At 33.3% G+C, this 6,452-nt stretch overlaps 1 long non-coding RNA gene across 1 annotated transcript; it reads left to right on the top strand.

Moving 5' to 3' along the window:
* Nucleotides 1-2,074: 2,074 nt before the first annotated feature.
* LOC145100494 (uncharacterized) lies at nt 2,075-3,874 on the top strand. Its single transcript, XR_013705080.1, has 6 exons — nt 2,075-2,193; nt 2,285-2,650; nt 2,725-2,905; nt 2,978-3,100; nt 3,179-3,312; nt 3,383-3,874. It is a non-coding gene; the product is annotated as an uncharacterized LOC145100494 (long non-coding RNA).
* Nucleotides 3,875-6,452: the final 2,578 nt, after the last annotated feature.

Raw genomic sequence — 6,452 nt, 5'->3', positions numbered from 1 at the left:
GCATGCGCACCATAGGAATGATGTTTTGCTCAAAACCCATCAAATTAAGGATAATAGAGTTTGAATTTTGAATTCATATGGTAACTTCCTTACTCAACGTGGTGGATCAAATTAGTTTGTCAGGAAGATACCACAATTGTTGGACAGAACCGAGAATTGATAGACATTAGATTTTTTTTTCAAAGTAGATATTTGCGTTTAAAGCGATATTGGATGCTAGTTCAAGTAGAAAAAAGTTTAATTCGCAAAGGAAAAAAAAAAAGAAGGACTTGCGTACGGAAGTAAAAGGTAATATGAATCGGATTATAAACTCTGCTCATAATCCGATTGAAATTGAAGATGATGAAGAATGTGCAGTTGAAGATTTTATATAGGGAAAAAAATAGATGGGGGTTCATACGTTTATAAATATTGATTAAGTTTTTTTTTGAATAAATTTATGTTGTATTATATTGTTATTTTGTTGCAGATATGAAGATTCCAATTGAGATACACTTCAGTAAATCATGGAAGATTAAGAACGATCCTGAAGAAGGTTCAGATGACGTTATTTCAAGTGATGATGTACTTAGCAAGGGGGAGAAATCAATGGAGGTATGGGTTTTTTCAATGGTGTTTTTCCAGTAAATAATTCAATCGTCATTTTTTCATTTACTTTGATTTTTTGTATAAGATGTGAAGAAGCCAATTGAGATTCATTCCAGTAATTCTTTGAAGCTTAAGAAAGATAGACATCAAATTTCTAAGTCAATTTCTAAAGTTTGCAAGAAAAAAAAAAGACTATATAGTAATACTCATTCAATAACATATGAAGGATATTGTTATATATTTTGGAGTTTAGTATATTATTAAGGTATTATCAGTTTATTATTTTAATTGTTGGTTATGTTTTGTAGATTCTAATGATTTTTCCAGTGATTCTGATTATGAAGAGGCGAGTATAAGAAGTTTTAAGAAGTTTGTAGTGAAATCTTATAAAAAAGAAAAAAAATGATGGTAAATCTGGTAATGTGAAAACTTTGTATGCTCGTGTTTCTCTTAATTCTATTTATGGGGCTGTGAAATCTATGAATGATATCCAAAAAAATTGTGTAAGAAGAATCGGTTTTGGATCATTGCTTGATATGAATACTCAAAGTATTCCAACAAAATTATGTTTTTTTGTTGTGGATTCTTTTGATCACGAAGAGATGGTTATTAAGAGTGAAGTGGAAATATTCCCATAACAAGGGAAGATGTGAATAGGGTTCTAGGTTTGCCTTTGGGTTTTGAGCAAATTTGTTGTTTAGGTGTTCGAGGCAATGACGATTGTTTTCAAATTTGAAAAGACCAATTTAAGAAGCCATTATCATTAGTAGCTCCTTCTGATTTGGTGGTAAAGATAATAGAGCGAAGTGAAGCAGATATGGTTTTCATTGTCAATTTCATAATTCTGATGTGTACATGTTTAGGATCATGTAACAAACAAGGAGCTTGTAATTTCGAAGTTCTTCCTTACTTGTCTCGGTCATATAAGTTGGATCAAATAGATTGGTGTGCATATGTATTGAATTGTTTGAAGGAAGAAAAAATGGTCTGGAGCATAAATGAAATCAAAACATTTTTAAATGGACCATGTCAATTTCTAATGGTATATGCTTTTAAATTATTTGATTTGTATATAGAATAAATAATATTCATAACATTTCAGTTTGTAATTAAAGTTGTTTTGTGTAGTTGCTATACGTTAACATGATTCAGTAAGCAAATATCATTTGTGAGAAGATTTACTGTAATTAATTTCTGTAAATCAGATAAACTTAAGTTTAGAGAAAGAAAGGAATTGGACAATAGTGGTTTCGGTAATGGAGTTGATGTTGCAAATTGTAATGATTATTTTGAAAGTGGATCGATATTAGTAAGATTGAGTTTTTGTTTGTATATTTTAGTAAATGTCTCATTAATGTTTTTCTTTAATATATTCACATGATTTTGATTCAGATATTCAATGGGTTGTTTGTGACTTGTATAAGAAAGTGGAAATGGCATTGCAAAAGCATGGAAATCATAAAAATTTTCAATTTTATAGATTGAAATTACAAGAGATTGTTTATGTTATTTCTTAATTCCAAGAGAGTGATGTAAAAAATGATTCAAATTTTGACTCATTTCGAAGGAAAAATAGTTTTGAGGAGGACTCCTTCACATATCAGGGTAAGTATTTTGACTAATTATGAATTAAATATTTGATGATAATGCAAAACAACTTGAAATGCTAAATGTGTATTTATTTTTTGTATTGTAGGTAAGGAAATTGGAAAAAGGTTTTTGAATAAAGATATACCATCGGTTGATTTAGGAATAGAGTCTGAGATATATACCCCAAAAAAGCGTTGTTTAAGTTCAGATCATGAAATGCAAGAGAAATCAATATCTAAAGTGGTATTTGATTCTCCGGTGAATGTAATGGGTAAAAATTTTCATCTTCCAAGTAGTTTGAGTAAAAGAGATCAAAATCAATCGCCATCAAAATCAAAGCCAAAAAGAGATCAAATGTTACCACCAGTAATACGTCTCCTTATGTGATTCATACGGTTCCTATTGAAGCTAATTTGACAAAGGAAGAGAACATAATATCTAACTGGGTATTCAGTTTAGTTGAAGATCCAATGTAATGTGTTATTTTTGTGAATATAGGTAATTATTAATTTAATATATATTAATACTATTATTGTAATTTTGTAGGAACAACTTATTTCATAGCATATCCGGTCAACATGGAGAACGTCATATGTTTGAGAGCTAATATCCGCATGAACATCTATTTTATGGGAAAATTGATTGTTTTATTGACAATTTAAACTATGATGAGAGATCTAAAAATAAAGATACTCCATCTTGTTTCTTCTTCAACACATCTGTTTTGGTAAATTGTCAATTTTTTTTTAATATATGACTTGTTTCGATATGACTTTGATATATTTTTTTGTATACGTAGAATCTTGGATATATGCACATCAAAGGATCTAAAAGTGAAGAAAAGTACAAAAATTTCAAAGAGAATGTGCTTCAATGTTTGGGTGTATCTCAAGATAGAAGAATTTTAAAAGGATTTGATATGGTAAGGTTTTAATACGCTAGTTTTTATTTTATTGAAAGGAATGAATTATATTAATGAAATTATGTTTTTTATATATAGGTGTTTTTTCCTGCTTATTCAAACAATCACTATTTTGTGCTTGTTTATGATTTTAAGAACCGGAAAGCTGTGATTTTAGACAACCTGTTGTACAATTTTTCTAAGAAGCATATCCAGATCTTATTTATAATTTGGTAAGTTATTTTGAATTTAATATAATCTTAGTAATATTTTATTTTTGATATAATATTTGTATTGTTGCAGAAATATATCTTTGAGAGGTGTCTACTTGAAATTAATCATAATATGGCGTTTGCGGTTCAATATGAAATTGATTTTTTCGATTAGTACATGACGTGGAAAACAAGTGGTAACTTGAATGATTGCGGCATATTTTTGATGAGGCACATGGAAATTTATAAAGGGGGTCGTTAGCACGGTGGGAATGTGGATTTAAAAAGGAAGGTGCTGATCAATTACTTCAAATAAGGAACCTACGGATTGTTTGAAAATATTGTTGAGTGAGGTGAACATAATAAAGCCGGAAGATGAAAATCTTATTCCTCAATATCAAAGGATGTCTAATAATGATAGGCGTAAATTATATCTAGATGTTGTTATTAAAGTAAGTTCTTGTCTGGTCGCATTTGGTCCATGAAACGGTATTATGTTTTCAAGAGAAGTGATGTGTTTTGTTGTTTAGTTTCAATTAGTTATGCTTTCAATTTTTCAATGGATAATTTAATTTCATGTTTACTATTAAACTTTTAATTGATGAAATGTAAGACATGATTTGAAGTCGATGTTTTAATGATGTTGTTTTTAAGTTTTCCAGTTATGTATTGTATGGAAGATATTATGTATTGTTATAAATGGTGTGTGTCATGCAGTCATCCCGAGCTCTTCCCCTTGCTACCAAAAGTATCTGAAACGAATACTAAAAACCATAAGCATGAAGCTTAGTGAGCTCCCCAAACTACCACATACCATACACATATCACATAATCACATAATAACATATTGTGGGCCCCGCTCGGCATCGGGCCCTGCCCGACATCAGACCGCATCTAGCATTGGGCCCCGCCCTGCGTCGAAGAAAAGCTCGACATACGTATGATCAAAGATACTAATACACATAAACATAAACATAATCACCTAATCATATACATATAACCATTCCTCGGCCCCCGCCCGACATCGGACCGAGATCCGGAAAGCATACAAACATTCCTCAAGAACCGTCTCGACATCGGACTGTAGTCCGAAAACCAGTGTTGCAGAAATCGGCATTGGCGGCCAATTAATCGGCGATTAATCGTTTGGCGGCCTCAAACCGATTACGATTAGGGTGCTTGGCGGAAATTGGTCAAAATTGGTCAAACTCGGGCTTGGCGGTCCTTGGCGGCCTCGGCCGTCCTAGGCGGTCATAGGCGGGAAATATTTAAAAAATTCAAAAAAATAATTTTCAAATATTACACCAAAGTTTTAAAATTTTAAAATTTTAAGCTTTCAAAATTTAAAATATTATACTAAAAGAGATCAAGCATGCAAACATTCATGAATCACAAAGAGATCAAGCATGCAAACATTCATCGGGTACCACCCTGGCATCGGATCGAAATCCGGAAAAACATATAAACCTACATCGGGCCCCGCCCAGCATCGGTCCTTAGTCTGGAACATATTAACATACATAAATAGGCCGGCATTGGTGCCTTCGACTTGTTCCTACAGGAGAAAACTCACCTCAATTGTCGGGTGCAATAGTTGTATGTCTCTTCTCCTACAATTGGCTTTACTCACCCCTATACAAAAACAACCCCTTAGATACCATTCCTCTCTTAAGACCCTTCATGGGTCAACGTTGATCAAAGTCAAGGTCAAAGTCAAAGTCAACACTTCGAGTTGACTTAACTCGTCGAGTCATCCCCCTGGCTCGCGAAGTTTCCTTGCTACACGTAGTCGTGATAAAGTGAGTCAACTCAACGAGTCCCTCCTCAGACTCGTCGATTTCTATCCTTTACAGAATCTGGACAAATCAACTCAACTCGTTGAGTTCCTGTATGAACTCGCCGAGTTCTTCAGTTTCTTGCTTCATCTCATTGGATTCAGCCCCTAATCTTTAGATTTGAGCTTCATACTTCACATCCATATTGAAAATGTCATTTTTAAGTGTAAAGTTTCCAACTTTACCTGTTAGTACCCTCACTTAATGGGTTTAGCTCAAACCCTAACTCTATAGGACCTAGATCTTGGTCCACATGCCATCAATACTTGATCCTAAAGCATACAAACTGAGATATGGACCCTAGACACTACATGAACACATAAAGCTTCCACCTTTCTCTCCATGCATGGCCTTTTGGAGCTTAAAAGGCCAAAATGACATCCTATAACTTGTATGGGGCTTCAATGTGATAGGTTTTTTTACAAACAATTCTATGTGTGCATGCAACCCTAGATTTGGATCTATGTTTTCTCTATTAGATACACAACATTATGAACACATGAAGAACCCTAGCATGCTCCTAGTATTTTCAAAATTCATATAGTAGGATAGATCACATACCTCTTGTTATATTGCAATAACAACTCAAAATTTCAAACCCTAAGTCTTGAAAGCAAGTACCACAAGTGTAGTACCTCTAATGGCTCACAAACACCACAAGCAAATGGAGAGGCAATAGAGAGAGAAGAGAGGAGGTAGAAATCGGCTCTAGGAACCCTAGGGATCAAGTGGAGGATTTCTATAGCCTTAGGGGGTCTTTATATAGGGTAGAGATTAGGGTTTCAATCCTTATCCTTATCTAGCTGCTTGCCCACCAAGTAACCAAAATATAAGCCTTGAAAGCCCTATCCTTGGATGATTTCAAGGTTCCTTATCCCTTGAATTCGTCCAACCTATATCTAGGGTAACCATTACCCTACTTTGCAACTATCATATAATTACAATTCATCCCCTCTATTTTAATTAATTACACTTGATCACAAAATTATTCTTAATTAATTATTGACCAATATTAATTAAACAAATATGATTTCTCCTTTAATATATTATTCTTATAATATATTAATAAATCATAATAACCTCTTTCTCTATTTATTTCTCCAGTCAAGTTGTTTTGGTGAGGGCAACCCAAAAGGACCATGCACAACCGGGTCAAGTACTTACCAAATATGGTTATGGGCTTAGACATTAATCCAACACAATGGCCATAAATTTTGCACCATTATGCCATGAAAGCCCTCCATGGTTCCAGATCGGATGGTATACTTACTTAGGACGTCCATTTCCCAAAGGTCATGCTTCTTGGAACAAAAACCCAATAAAATT

The sequence above is a fragment of the Lactuca serriola genome, chromosome 4 (genome assembly GCF_051521515.1).
Source record: "Lactuca serriola cultivar US96UC23 chromosome 4, Lser_US96UC23_V15, whole genome shotgun sequence".
Classification (NCBI taxonomy): Eukaryota; Viridiplantae; Streptophyta; class Magnoliopsida; order Asterales; family Asteraceae; genus Lactuca; species Lactuca serriola.
Note: the sequence above shows the minus strand (reverse complement) of the source record. Positions and strands in the feature narration are given on the sequence as shown.